This window comes from Spermophilus citellus, assembly GCF_964194105.1.
Source record: "Spermophilus citellus genome assembly, chromosome: 8".
Lineage (NCBI taxonomy): Eukaryota > Metazoa > Chordata > Mammalia > Rodentia > Sciuridae > Spermophilus > Spermophilus citellus.
The window spans coordinates 60,605,490-60,621,481 of NC_138189.1; the positions used below are offsets into that span (position 1 = coordinate 60,605,490).

The following is a 15,992-nucleotide window of genomic DNA, read 5'->3' on the forward strand; positions in this document are numbered from 1 at the left end:
CCTATGTTTTCTTCTACCAGTTGCAATGTTTCTGGTCTAACTCCTAAGTATTTGATCCACTTTGAGTTGATTTTTTATGCGGGTTAAGGATAGGGATCCTGTTTCATTCTTCTATATATGGATAACCAGTTTTTCTACCACAATATCTTTTCTCCAATATATGTTTTTAGCTCATTTGTCAAGATCCAATAACTCTATGTGGATTTGTATCTTCTATTCCACTCCATTGATCTTCATATCTGTTTTAATGCCAATACCAATCTGATTTTGTTACTATAACTCTGTAGCATAATTTGAGAACAGGTATTGTGATGCTATCAGCTTCACTTTTATTGCTCAGTATTGCTTTGGCTATTCCATAGGAATTTTAGAACTGTTTTTTCTAGTTCTGTGAAGACTGCCATTGATCTTTTGCATGAAATCTATATATTGCTTTTGGTAATATGATAATATTAGCTCTATGTATCCAAGAATATTGGAGGTATTTTAATCGTCTGAGTTCTTCAATTTATTTCTTTAGTGTTCTATAATTTTCATTATAGAGATGTTTCACCTCATTGGTTAGGTTTATTTTAAAGCTTGGTTTGTTTTCGAGGTTATTGTGAATGGAATTTTTTTAAAAAATCTTTCTCAATAGATTTTATTGAGGTATAGAAAAATTATTGATTTCTGTATGTTGATTTTGTATCCTGCTACCTTGCTGAATTTATTGATCAGCTTCAGAAGTCTTCTGGTAGAATTTTTTGATCTTCTAAGTATAGGATCATGTCATCAGCAAACAGAGATAATATGACTTCTTGTCCTATTTGTATCCCTTTAATTTCCTTCTCTTGTCCAATTGCTCCGAGAGCTAAAGGTTCAAGAACTATATTGAAAAGGAGTGGTGAGAATAGATATCTTTGTCTTGCTCCTGATTTTAGATGAAATGCTTTCAGTTTTTCCTCAATTCAGAGTTAGTCATGTAGAACCTTTATGATGTTGAGGTAAGTTCCTTCTATCCCTAGTTTCTTCGGTGTTTTTATTCAGTGCTCAATTTTGTTGAGAACAGCCATTTATTTATAAAGAAGATATTTAGTACTCTATTTGCCAATGCTGTTAGTTATTTTATGAGCCTCAGGATAATGAAACTTAAATATCTGCAATTCAGATTTTCACTATTTTAGATTAACCATATCCTCAATTTTGTGAAGTGTTTCTCCATTTTTGTGACACTGTAAGAATTAAAATATTATCCTGTTTTCAGGTATAAAGTTTATGAAATTATTAAGGGAAATGAAAATTTTTTGCTTCAAACCAAAAAAGTTAAAAACTTTGTACTTGGTTGATTTGGGGATCATGATATGAACATACAAGTGTATATATATATAAAGTGAAATACAGAGGTAAGATCTTGGTCTTTTCTGTTATGCCCAATATCTATTATGAACAATTGTGCCTCATTTAAAATTATGAACAGGTTCATATTGAAAAGATTCTTAAATTTCTAACATAACTATGTAAATATTCTACTCTAGTTATTTGACTGGAATGTTGCAGGAAAGGCCTTGGAAACTACAGTCCACAAAGAGGAATTTCAGAAGAAAACAGTTTACAGGCTTTAGTTTTTGTTCTATGCTTGAATTAGAGTATTTAAAAATATCTACTGGGTTCTTATCCCTTCTCCTTGGACTCCAAAAGGCTATGTAGATATGTACTTGTACTATTTTGGTGTGAACAGTCTTGTCTTTGATTTCTTTCCTTCTGGTTGCTACTTAAGGTGGACCTTTCTTGTGATTATGATAGAATGAACAACTGTTTCCATAACAAGGAAATTTAAAATCCAAGCCTTATTTTGACTGGGTACAGATTATTTATAATGTACACTCTATTCAGATTCCTAGATTCATCAACTAATGACTCAAGTCTCTAGGATGATGGACCATTTTACCTTCTACAGAAACCTAGATCCAGACTGAAGTATCCCAGGATTGTCCAAATACATATTCCAAAACAGCATCTCTGGGCTGGCACAGTCTCAGATTCACAATAAAGAGAGTAATATTGGGCAGAACTTTACAGCCTGAGTTACTGTTAACTGCTTATTAATTGCATATTGTTCTCAGTGTCTGCTTTCTCAATAATATTCTCTCTCTTGATGTCATTTAGGTTCAAATTCTAGTTCTGTGATCTACTAGTTCTGTGACCTGAGACTATTAAACCTTGGCAAGACTATAAGATAAAAGAATATACACCTCAAAAGAATAAAGGTTAACTGAAATAACTCATGTTGTAGGCCTTTCTTTTCAGTACTTGTCTCAATATATATGTATATATACACACATAGATATTTATATGGTACCACATAATATGGTTGTAATAACATGAACAACAGTACTCTTTATTGTTTAAGTGGAGTGTGCTAACTCACTTTCCCAAAATAAATGGCTATATCCTTTTATTTTTAGAAAGAAGATATAAGTTTCATATAAGTCCACGAAGAGAAAAAAAGTGGATTTAATCTGTACTGCCTAAGCACAGAGACTGTTAAAACGTGATATAGAATTAAGCTAGCTAAGGTCATCCTTTATAAGTACACATAATAACATTTAGCTCCCTAATAGGGAGGTAAGAGGGAAGCAGCACAGAACTCAGAATAAGGAAACTTTGTTCTGTCATTAGGTAGCAATGAGAGCACAGGTAAAACTTCCCATATCTCTTAAATCTCAACTTTCACCTTTACTAAATGGAGATTATAGTTGTGTTTTTCAAATCATATCTAAGCAGTGGAAGTCTTTCTTTAACTTGTCTGAGCCCCAACTATACACCTTCCTTTCTGCCCCAGACAGACAACCACAGAGAAAGCTGAAAACCACAAAGGTAAAGTTCTTATAGCTTTTATATTTTAGGTATTCCAGCCTAGATATTAATCAGGTTGATGGCCTCAGGTTTTCTAAAATAAACTAGGTACAGATATAATAAAATAATATAGTTGTATATGTTCATAAGTCTTAAATATAACTGGAAATAAAATAGAATATACTTTAATTTTTGGATATTCTTATTTTCAATCATTCTATTAACATCTGAAAACAAATAAATCTACTTATTAATATATATACATATATTTCATTAACTTAAATTTATTATTTTCAAAAAGTTCAGTTCACAAGTTCATTTTCATCACTTTAGGTTTTGACAAGACCTAAAACACTTGCATATGACAAAAGCAACAAAACTTACTTTTAATTTTATATGAAAGTACATTTTAATTAATAATGCATAGCACTTTAATCTAGACTGTATTTGCACAACAAAACATATCAATGACATGAATATACATGGAGTGGGCTTGCTTGGGAGGTGTTCAAGCTGAGGATGACAAACACTTGTGGAGATCACAATTGTCACTGGGTGTCCTTTCTTTGGCAGAGGGTTAGACTAGAAGATCTCTAAAATCATCTCCAACTTGGATATTCCATGACTTCCTGTTGGTCCAATGCTAATTTTGTTGGCATAGTCTTATTGGAATTATCAAGACAAGACAGCAAGTTAACCAATAGGCATATACGATCCCCATATTAATATTCCCAGACCTGACCTTTCTCTAAGTACAGTCCAAACTGACTTAAATAAACTAGCTGAATATCTTTAATTTAAACTACTTTTCACTCTCTTTTTGACTAAGCAACAGATCTTGTACTTCACTAGAAAAGTTACTGGGTAAAAAACCTCTGTCTGGCTAAGTCAGAAATAGGTCGCCAGATTTCAAGCAGGTATACTACAATAATAAACAAGAATTTAAAGGGCTGGGGATGTGGCTCAAGCGGTAGCACGTTCGACTGGCATGCGTGCGGCCCGGGTTCGATCCTCAGCACCACATACCAACAAAGATGTTGTGTCCGCCAAGAACTAAAAAATAAATATTAAAAATTCTCTCTCTCTCTCCCTCCTCTCTCACTCTCTCTTAAAAAAAGAATTTAAAAAATTTTCAGTGGACTGTAAGCAAGCACTTGCCACATTTTAAAAATGAATGAGTATATTCTGCATGCTCAATGTGGAATACTAAACTGAAGTGAAGAAAGACAGATTCTAGTTTAATGTGGAGATGGACTTTCTCAAAATCAGAATGCTCTGAATATATATGTGATGGGCTTGCTTGGGAGGTGTTTAAGCTGAGGATGATGAGCACTTCCTGGGATGGCAACTATAATTGGGTGTCCTTTCTTGGGCAGAGTGTTAGACTAAAAAAGCTCAAAAATCATGTCCAACTTGGACATTCCTGACTTTATATGGAAAACACTCAGCAAAAGGATGACCAAAATATGACTAACTTCTCACAGGTGATTTCAGCCAACATTAAAGCCAGATGAGGACATTATCACTGCTTCCTGCAAGTTTCAGGCTATTTTGTTTAAAAAAGTGTTTACAGATAAGTTTAAATAAATTCCTTTGCCTTTAATACCTCTGCATATATGTTTAGAGTCATATTAAAGTCATCTAATCCCAAATCTGTTCTCATCATCTTCCCACCAAACCTGCTTCCTCAGATGTTCTCAGGTAATGCTAATAACTTAGCTCCTCAAGTTAGCCATTTTAATGTGTTCAGCTACTCTTCATCTAACTCCACATCCACTTCACCACCACATTCTGTTGAGTCCACTTCTGTAGTATCTTATAACTCAGTAAAGAAGAATTAAGTGTGGTGACAAGTCATAAGAAAACCTTAATATATAACTTTAATTCCACTGTATTTTTTTTCATTCTTTCATCAGTTCTTGCCAGACCTACTACAAAAAACCTCAAAATGATCTAGCTTCAGTTTCTTAAAATCATTACATGTTTCTTTTGAAAGCAGAGCTAGTTTGCTAGAAAATGTGGAATTTATATATAATGGAATATTACTCAGCAATAAAAGAGAATACAATCATCACATTTGCAGGTAAATGGATGGAGTTGAAGAATATGATGCTAAATGAAGTTAGCAATCCCAAAAAACCAAATGCCAAATGTTTTCTCTGATAAAAAGAGGCTGATTCATAGTGAGGTTGGGAGGGGGAGCATGGGGAAGATTAGACAAACACTAGATAGGGCAAAGGGTAGGAAGGGAAAGGGAGGGGGCAGGGGTGTAAAAAAGATGGTGGAATGAGATGGACATCATTACTCTAAGAACATGTATAAAGACATGAGTGGTGTGAATATACTTTGTATACAACCAGATATATGAAAAAATGTGCTCTATATGTGTAATACGAATTGTAATACATTCTGCTGTTACATATAACAAATTAGAATAAAAAATAACATTTAAAAATATTAAAGTGGGAATTAATACTAGTACTCAAAGTCCTTTCTGGTCTGGCCTAAGCAATCCCCCAGCTTCATCTCTCACCAGGACCCCAAGACATTGTTCCAACGTAACTCTCACTTGCTGTGTCCTGCTCTCTTTGGGATTCTGCTTTTATTTATACTGTTCCTTTGTTCTTCCTTTCCTTAGCAGCAAAAACTTCTCTACTTTAGCTTAAAGAGATGTGGGGAAAGAGATCCCATCACATACATTTATCCAGTCTTGAAAAATCAACATACTAATGCCAATGTCTCTGGAAAAAAAAATAATTTAATGTAGGGAACTAAATTTGGAGGACATGCTCCTCTTCCTCTACGTGTTATAAATTGAAGTGATAAGCTTCAGTTAAATAATTCATGAATATGTAGTAATTAGCACAGTGTCTGGCATTAAACAAGCATTCAGTAACTATTAATTACCATTGCTCACATTTTGATAGGTTTACCATGTGTTGCTATAATAGTTTTTCTATAAGTACTTCAGACAGACCTGACCAAGATCATGGCCAATCAAGTTTCTACACTTGTGAATTTATATTCTAATGGGGAGAGACACTAAAGAAAAAAATCAAAATATACTTTTGGAGAGTGATTAGGTGAAATGAAGAAAACACAGATGAGGCACTTAAGACAACTTCAGTTCAGGTAGATCAGGGAAGGATTTTCTATGAAGGTAAAATTTGAGTTGTGTGGCAAAAGAGAGTCTGGGATAGTTTCTTAAAAGGAAATACCAAATAAAACTGTCCTATGCTGAGAATATCTCAGTGTTACTAACTGAGGAGGAGGAAGGCTAGTGAGGTTGCAGGGTAGTCAAGAAAAGAGAGGCCTGATTATGAGACACCACCTGCATGCCTCCTGCAAAGGAATGCTGTGCTTCTCCATTCCTTTCCTAAAGATGGTGAGATTGGCAGGGCACAGAGCTCACTTGAGCCTTAAAAAGGCAATACTAAAGATGAATGGTGTGAATATACTTTGTATACAACCAGAGATATGAAAAAATTACAAGAGAAAGTTATTGATGGATTTAAACTATTGGTATGTGATCCTCCAGCAGCTCGGTTGAGAATATACTGAGTAGGAGTTGAGGCCAGTTACGTGGCAATTGAAGAAGTGCAGTGTTATGACTAAAACCTAACTCTAAAGCAGGCCAGAGATGCAAAGAGGACTGGTGCTGGGACTGGGAATGGGGATTGACTGCAAATGGTACAAGGGATCTTTCTTGAGTGACAGACAATGTTTTAAAACTCAATTGTTACTGCATGTGGTACTACACACCTACAAACCCAGAGACCTGGGAGCTTGAGTCAGGATCTCAAGTTCAACACCAGTTTTGGCCACTTTCAAGACTCTTGTCTCAAAATTAAATTTTTTATATAAAAAAAGGGGTAGAGCAATGGTAGAGCACTTGCCTAGCATGTGTGAGATCCTAGGTTCAATCTCCAGCACTACAAAAATACCAAAAATCGAATTATGCTGCTGACTATATGACTCAGTATTTATTAAAAAGCAATGGATTATACACTTAAAAGAGATGACTCGTATGGTATGCAAATTATGTCTATAGTGTAAAAATAAACCAGATTGAGGGAGAGTAGGAAGGAAAAATTACCTGCCTGGATCCCAGAAATCAATCAATCAAACCTTAGCATTGCTTTCTTCTGAGAACCCCAAAGTGTTTTCATCTCAGATGACCAGAAGTTGCTTTCAACCAGATTTTAACACTCCTCACCTGGAAGCACTTCTGCATTCCTGTTTGTCCCCAACCTTGGCCCTCAATCCCCAAGTGTCTCCAACTCTTATTTGATACACATCTGATGGATATGCAATTACTTGGCTAAGGACCAAGCCCAAGTCACATTTTCCCCTTTACTCTCTTTAGACAGAGCAAAAACTGTGATTATTAACAAGAAAACAGAAGAAAATCTAGAAAACTGGTTTAAATACTAGACTACCTCTTTCCTGTGCATCACTTAATTTCTTTTCCCTTCTTACCAAGTTCCCTATTTAAATCCTTTCCTTAGAACTTAACAGGATTCCAGAAAATACACAGTGGTCTCCACTACTGCTCCAGTTGTAGTTTTTAAATCTGTCCATACACGATTCTATGTGATTTATGAGCACTGTCATACATATTAGTTTCCTTTAGTTGCTATAACAAATTTCTACAAACTTGGAGGCTTCAAACAATAGCAATTTTATTTTCTCACAGTTCTAGAGACCACAAGTCCAAAATCAGTCTCACATACCTGAAAACAAGGTATGAGCAGGAGCTGTGCTCTCCAGAGGCTCTGGGAGAGAATCTGTTCTTCTTTTCTCTCTAGCCCCCAGCATTCCTTGACCTGTGGACACAGCACTCTAATCTGTGCTTCTGTGGTCATATTGCCTTCTCCTCCTCTGTAACAAATCTCTTGCTGCCTCTCTTTTATGACTTTTTTTTTTTTTTTTTTTTTTTTTGCATTTTGGGCCCACCTAGATAATTCATGATAGTCTTCCCATTTCATCATTCTTAACTTTATCACCTATGCAGACCTTTTCCCTATACTACCTTTATGATTTCCAGGGGTTAAGACCTGATGTTTTGGGGTGGCCATTATTCAGCCTACTATACTATATAATTTGGGGCCATCTACTTTGAAGATAGGTGGTTCACAAAAGACCCTATTTAATAAATGGCAGAGATTGATTTCATGATTGATTTTTGCTGTTCTGGAGGTCAAACCCAGGGCCTTATACATGTTTGGCAAGAGCTCTACCTCTGAGCTACACCTCCAGCTCAAAGGGTGGAGTTTTAAAGTGGGTCACCCTAACATACTAGACAATATTAAGTCCTCATTGCAAAAGCACAATAGCAAGGGCTTTGCATATATAGCAAATAAATTGTTGTCACTATCCTTAATTTAATCTGAAAGTATAACTCTATTGGATGAAAACCATTTTACACACATCACAAGTGAATAGATAATTAATTGTATTAAGATTAAAACAAGTGTGGCAGAGAAACAAGAGGCTCTGACCTCCCGCATCATTTCTCCACTTCAGCAGATGATCTTACATATATAGCCAAACAGATTTGGCTGTCTAGTATCTGAGATAAATTGAAACACTGACCACCACCACCACCACCACCCCCGCCCAGTATCTGCTGCTAAGAGAAGTAACAGTTAGTAGTTGCCAGTCACAAATCCCGAGAAACAGCCTACCTCACTTTTCTTCAACTTTCCCTTGACTTTACTGAACAGGACGATGCACGAACAAAACCTGGAGGAGCCTGAATGTAGACCTGAAGCAGAGTTTTGCGGAAAAGGAGAGTTTCGAGAACTCTGTGCTGTGACTGATGCCTATAATGGGCAAAGCGGAGTCCACCAATCGATTTCAGAGAGGAGGCAAGCTGAAAGGGCCCTTGCACAGCGTTTAATGCTGTCTCATTTTGGAGGAGAGGTTACTGACTGTCTAAGGCTAGACTTCTCTTTATCCACAAGTTTTCTTTGTCTCTTCCTCCTGTTTCCCGGAAGCAGGTAGGAACAGAAGTTAGCAGTCCTATTGGGGCAAGGGATCCAGTGTTCCCCCACAAATTAAATAACTTTGCCTAAGACCCTATGGTCTTCCAGAGATGCCCCGGTTTTACCGCCACCTCACCACCTCCCCGTAGGTTTTGTGACCCCGGAAAACAGCAGTCCATTCCGGTTAAGAAACTCTTTATTGGGCATCTACCATGTGCAAACCAAGGCTCTGGAAGATTCCAGGAATGAACACGAGTTGCTCCCCGGTTCTCCAGAGAACCACCAACCCTGTCCCCCAGGCCCCACCCCGCCCCTGTACCTGCTACCAACACCTCATCCTATGAGACAGGCTGCATCTCCGCTGGGCGCCGGCGGGCACGGCGGTCGCACCAGCGCGACCCGGCGGCAGGGGACTTGCGGGCTCCCCACTCTCCGCCCCGAGGCCCGCGGCGGCGGCTCGTCCTCGTCGGCGGCGGCGCCGGACGCTGCCCCGCCCACCTCGCGCCGGTTCTCTCGGCGCTCGTGCTCTGGCTGCCGCCCTGTGGGCACGCGCCGGGTAGGGACCGTTGGGAAGCTCGACGAGTTGTCCGAGGACTCCTGGGAGAAAGTGCTCCGCGACCGTGGGGCGGGGCCACGCCAGCACTCGGACTCCGCCCCCGGACGCTGTCGCCCAGGCAACCGAGCGCCGTGCCCCACGCCCGCCGCCCCCGAGCGCGAAGCCGGGAGGTCCTGCGGGTCTTACCCCAGACACTACCCGAGTCGCGGACCCCGACTTGTACTCTCTGCCACTCAGAATCTCACTTTTCCTACTGCCAGATAACGGGCCTCCGCGCCTCTTGTCGCCACCCGTATGCCTCCTGGCGGTTCTCAGGATTGTCTCCACAAGGATCTTCCCAGATCAACCCCCACCAATCGCTCTTACCTGTGCCCTAGGAGGCAAGCCCAGGCGCGGATCTGGTCTTCCCCCGCCTCACCCTCTGTCACCCTCGCCCATCCCCCTCTCTTCAGGTCCCCTTGACCATTTGAAGTTACAAGAATTCACATTTGCTGCTCTGTCTTTGTTAATGCTCTTCCTCAGTCTGGAATTATTTTTCAAGGTTCAGACGTGTTCCCTGGATAGCTGACCCTTCTGCCTCCTGTCCGAGAGCTGTTTTTCTGCTGTGCCTCGGTTACTCTCGTTATCCCTAATATAGAATTTATCAGATTGTATCATTACACTCCCAGATTTCTCCGTGCTGTCCAAATTGGCATTCTAAAAGAAGGAATCCAGAAAAGTGGGTGAGTGACAGACACAACTTGAAGTGTTTAATTCTATTGACAATCACATCATGAAGACACCTACAGCAAATAACTTTTTATGCATGATTGATTTGAAATATTAATAAATCCTATAGTTACATTTTTAGTAAAAATAGTACTAAATAATATTAAAGCTATAACAAGTATTTTGATTTATTGACTTGGAGACATTTAAAATTACTTATAGAACCAAATATGTTAACAAGAAATGAAACCATAAATAACAAGTAGAAAGGTAAGTAGCTTAGGTTTTGTGTCTACACAAAAAGCAATTTCTGATTTTCCCCCCTAATTGTTTTGTCATAACATTTTATCCACCTAATATATGATTCACATTGGTGCTTCATTTTGTGTTTGCAAACTAGCCAAAGAAAATTCACATTTTTTTTCTTTTTGAAGTTTTTAATTAAAAGAAATGTGAAGTTAGGTGTAGGGGTACACACCTGTAATCCCAGCTGCTGGAAAGCCTGAGGCAAGAAAATAACAAGTTTGAGGCCAATATGGGTAACTCAAAAAGACACTGTCTCAAAGTAAAAAAAAAAAAAAAAAAAAAATTGAATAAGGGCTAGGGGTGTAGCACAGTGCTAGAGTATTTGCCTAGCATGTATGAGACCCAGTGTGGCATAAAAAGGGGAAGGGGAGGTTTAATTAGACAAGTATAAAACTAAATCCACATATATGTGAAAAATTATGTGCACCCGATTTTATTATAAAATCCCTTGCATTTTGAAGTGTCTTGCAGTTTAACTTTATGACATTTTACAATATTAAAAGCATTCTTAGCTTTTGAAATGAAGAATTGAAATATCAGGAAGGTGAGTTCCTTTAACATTCATTCATTCATTCCACAAATATTGATAGAGCACCTACTTCATGTCATGTGTAAGATTTGACAATAAAACTAGAGATAAAAGAAAGTTCCTATAAGTTCGTCTCCTAGTGGAGCTTACATTCTTATGGAGAAACATGATCCATGCACAAATAGACAAGTCCAAATATGTTAGACGGAGAAAAGCGTTACAGAGACAGAGTGAGGAGTTTAGAGAATATGGGGGTGCAGTTTCATAGTATGGTCTGAAGAAGCCTCATGGGCAAAATGACACTGACTTATAGCACTGTGGGAAGGAAGTCAGGTGAATATGGTGAGGTGGAGCTTTCTTGGCCTGTGCTTGGTATGTTTGAGAATCAGGAGGCCAGTGAGGCTTGAGCAGAGTGAACAAACAAGCAGAGGTTGTCAGGGGTTCTAGTCATATAGGATCCAGGTCACTGAGTCTGGGGTTGTTACATGTCTCCCTTCTTTGGTTCCAAACATGAACCAGATCCTGTGCTGGACATTGAGGAAAACACAAAGAAACTGTTAAAGTTAAGTGTAGCTCCACTGTGAAGTGTCCTTCCTAATGTTGTCATCCCAAATGACAGCAGGGTGTAATTAAGAAGCCTTGGTTAATTTAAGAATGGTTTAAAAAATAATAAAACCAAACCTGGCCTGAGTTTTGGTACTACCTTAGGCAAGCCAGTAAACCTTTGGAGCATTAATATTTCCATCTGCAAAATGTTAGCTGTAGGAATTATCTTAAGAGGTTTTCTAACTTGGAAAAACATTTTTTAATTCTATAAAATGAAAGAATAGGCTGTCACTGCATGGCTGGAGATTGGGAGGCAGAGCAGGTGTACCCAGTGACTAGCCAGCTGCCTACCCCACTGTCCTGTGCCAGGTACCTGATATTCCTTGGTGACTATAAGAAAGAACCAGCTTTCTCTTTTTATGGGGGTTTCTGGCACTCTAGAGGAAGTCAAGGGATTAGCTTTTCCTAAAACATAATCAGAACTCAGTGTCTGGGCTTGGAAAACATTTAACTATCACTTTCTTGGTGACTTAGGACTATCTGTCTGAGAGGCATCCCCTTGCTCTTTCCCTCCTTATATTTAAGAGTTAATATGACAATGTGAACCAAATGTAGGGGTGGGGGTACCTTACCTTGGGCTTGAACTCAAGGTGGACTGAGATATTCTTTCCCTTCAAACTTTCTGTTCCATCTGACCTATGGCTGATGGAGAAATGGGTTGTTCTCCTGCTGAAGATCTGCCCAATCATGGCCTGGCCTCCTCCATATAGCTTTAGACCTCTCCAACCCAGTCACTCCACTCTGCCACCCCAGGGGAGGCAGGTATTTCCAGTGACCAAAATTGGAACTGGGACTGATCAGAAACAAACCTGATTTTCAGTTTTCTGGGTCAGGAAACATCCCTGTGTGGGATGGTACTCCTGGGCCACACCCTTTGATTTCTTTCACTGAGTATGACACCCCTTCCTGCAGCTCCTGATCCCCAACATGAAACCGCTTTGGAGATTGACATCTTCAAGGTGATCATCTTTATCATCAATCTCAGGGACCAGAAAGGGGATTGTTCTTTCCCGTTGATTTTGAATGCTTGCCACTCTCCCAGTCTCAAACCCAAGATAAAATGAATCTTCCCCTTTTGACAAAACCTGTGTCCTCACAGTTAATCTTTACCTAAGCAGGATGGTGCAACATGCTTTGTTTTCCCTTTGGGAGTAAATGAAGACAAACACTTGCACCTTTTCACTGACCAGACAAAATATTAATCCACTTGAAAGTTGTTATCTGACATGGGATATGCAGGGGGCCTGAGAGCTCAGTCACATACTGTACAGGGGTGGGGGGGGAAATTCCCCAACCCTTTTCATTCCAAAAAAAAAAGGGAAAAAATAAATAAAAAGAGGAAAATAAGAGAAATAAAGTCAAACAAATTAGTCCTTACAAATAAAAAAATGTAGCCTGTTTTAAAAAGTAAATAAATAAAATGAAATAAAAGATCTTTATCTTGGTACAAAAGCATTTATTAAAATTGTGTCAGAAAAGCACTTCAGATATCATAAAGTAGTGTCACTAAAAATTTAATTCATGATTTGCTTAGTTCAAAAAAATTCTTGGGGGTTGGACATATAGCTTAGTTAGTTAGTAGAGTGCCTGCCTTGCATGCACAAGGCCCTGGGTTCAATCCCCAGCTCCCCCACACACACATGAAGAGTAAGCCTTTATTCCTTGGGAGCTGGGGTTGTGGCTCAGTGGTAGAGTGCTTGCCTACCATGTGTGAGGCACTGGGTTCAATTCTCAGCACCACACATATATAAATGAACAAAATAAAGGCCCATCAATGTCTAAAAAAATAGTAAAAGGAAATTCTAGGTTTACCCAACATAATCAGTTTCATAAATTATAGTAATTGGGAAAAAAATAGATATTTTTACTTAGCCTATGGTTCGATCCTCAGCACCACATAAAAATAAATAAATGAAATAAAGGTATTGTGTATATCTACAACTAAAAACATAAAAAACCTAGATCCAGCCAGATGTGGTGATGTGTGGCTATAATCACAGCAGCTCTGGAGGCTGAAGCAAGAGACTCTCAAGTCAAGGCCAGCCTCAGCAACTTAGTAAGGCTCTAAATAACTTAGCAAGACCCTGTCTCAAAAAAAAAAAAATAAAAAGAGCTGGGGATGTTGCTCATGGTTAAGCACCCCTGGGTTCAATCCCTGGCACACACACACACACAAAAACTAAATGCAATGCAAAACTAGAGTTACAGATTTTTGGTATAGATATTTTCTCTTTCTAATTATGCCTTACATTTTCTATTTTACATCATATTTGGCAGCTGGTTTTCCCAGGATTTGGTACAGAGCTGGACACACAGAAGTGACTCAATATATATCATGGAAGGCATAAGAAGCAAAAGGCCTCTAATAATTTTTGCAGGTAGATAAGGCATTAAGGCATACAACAGAAAAGACTATGTAGTTAATGTTCTGAAATTGTTCTCTCCACCAGAGACACAAAACAGAAATATATTTAATTAGAAAGCTTGAATTAATTCAACAAATATTTATTGAGCACCAACTATATACCAGGAATATCCCCAAACAAAACACACCAAAACCCTGCCCTCTGCTGGGCAGGGTGGTGTATGTCCATAGTATCAACTACTTGGGAAGCTGAGGCAGGAGGATCATGAGGATCAAGCCTGGGCAAAATAACAAGACCCTGTCTAAAAAAGAAAAAAAAAAAAAAAAAAAGACAGCTCAGCCAATTAAACAAAATCTGCCCTCATGGAACTTACATTCTCTTGTGGGGAAACAAGTCATAATAATCATGACAAAATTAATATACTGGGAAGTTTAAGTGCTCTTGAGACAAATGAGGCCAAAAGGAGAGGAGGGTAGGAGTTGGGGCTGTATGTAGCTCAGTGGCAGAGCGCTTGTCTAGCATGCATGAGGCACTGGGTTCGATCCTTAGCATTGCATAAAAATAAATAAATAATAAAGGCATGCTGTCCATTTGCTACTACCAAAAATAAATAAATAAATAGAAATTTTTACAAAAAGGAGAGGAGTGTGGGGATGAATGAAATGTAAACAGAGCAGGGAAGGACCTCTCCAGGTGATGACATGTGATAAAGTGTTGAAGGATTTAGGGGAGCAGCAGCCATGTGGCTTCCTGAGGAAGAGCATTTCTAAGAGGAATTGTGATAAGATTAATAGGAATATTTTTTGGTAGTGAGGACTAAGAAGATGAATAATCACTAATTTGAAGCTACTTTTTTTAAATTTTTTTAAGAGAGAGTGTGAGGAGAGAGAGAGAGAGAGAGAGAGAGAATTTTTAATATTTATTTTTTAGTTCTCGGCAGACACAACATCTTTGTTGGTATGTGGTGCTGAGGATTGAACCCGGGCCGCACGCATGCCAGGCAAGCGCGCCGCTTGAGCCACATCTCCAGCCCCATTTGAAGCTATTTTTGAAACTATTTTCCTGTGCCATTCGAAGTGTTGAAGTTTTCAAAATCAGTCTTATTGAGGTATACTTTACTTACAATAAAATGAATTCAGCACCCTCCCCCCGCCCCTTCTCCGCCAGCCGCGTCCTCCCGGGCTCGGTGAGGAACAGTTCCTGGAGGAACCGCGGGACGCCAAAACCAGCCAATGGGAAGCGGCGAGACGCGGAGATTGGCACGGAGGATTGGAAGGTCTAGGAAGAGATAGAAAGACAGGCATGATAAGAGCCTTGCCTACAGGAGGTCAGGAATTTGATTTCTACTTCGAGGACTGTAGATAAGAAATTACTAAAGGGAGTCAGTGAATGGCCGCCGAGGAGGAAGCAGCGACTCTAATGTCTCTGCACTAATGAGATCAAAAAGACCCTTTGGAACAGCGGCAGTCTTCACACTGAGGAACTTCTAGCAGAATTCCATGAAGAGGGGTCCTGCAGGGATCTGCATCAAATAAATTTATAGGAATAAACAGTAACCCAGAAGTCAACCAGAACAAGAAGCAACATGAGCAGCTTCAAGAAGCAAGGAAGAAGAGGAGTACAAGCAATGCAGGACAGCCTAAATATTCAGGAGGACCTAGAGTCATCAGAAAAATGGTCATATAAAGAACTCAAGGAACACCTTAGACAGATGGAATGGAACCTCAAAGAGGATACAAGAGCAAATTCAAGCAGCGAAAGAACACATTGAGAATGAGTTACATAAACAGCTAAAAGAAGAAGTTAAGCATCTTTATAAGGAGATAGAGTTTATAAAAAATAATCAAACAATAATTCTAGAAATGAAGGAAACGATAAACCAAATTAAAAACTCAATTGAGAGTATCACTAACAGAGTGGAACAAGTAGAAACCAGAACGTCAGATAATGAAGACAAAATATACCATCTTGAAAAGAGCCTAGCCAACTCAGAAAGGCTGGTAAAAAATCACGAGAAAAACATCCAAGAATTATGCGATAACATGAAGAAACCAAACTTACGAGTCATCGGGATAGAGGAAGGTACAGAGATCCACACC

At 39.0% G+C, this 15,992-nt stretch overlaps 1 protein-coding gene across 1 annotated transcript in view; it reads right to left on the reverse strand.

Moving 5' to 3' along the window:
- CCDC158 (coiled-coil domain containing 158) overlaps window positions 1-9,271 on the reverse strand; it is a gene marked incomplete at its 3' end in the record, with an annotated part of 84,711 nt that extends 75,440 nt beyond the window's left edge. Inside the window, exon 1 of the mRNA XM_081304328.1 lies at window positions 9,155-9,271. The remainder of the gene's footprint in view (window positions 1-9,154) is intronic.
- Window positions 9,272-15,992: the final 6,721 nt, after the last annotated feature.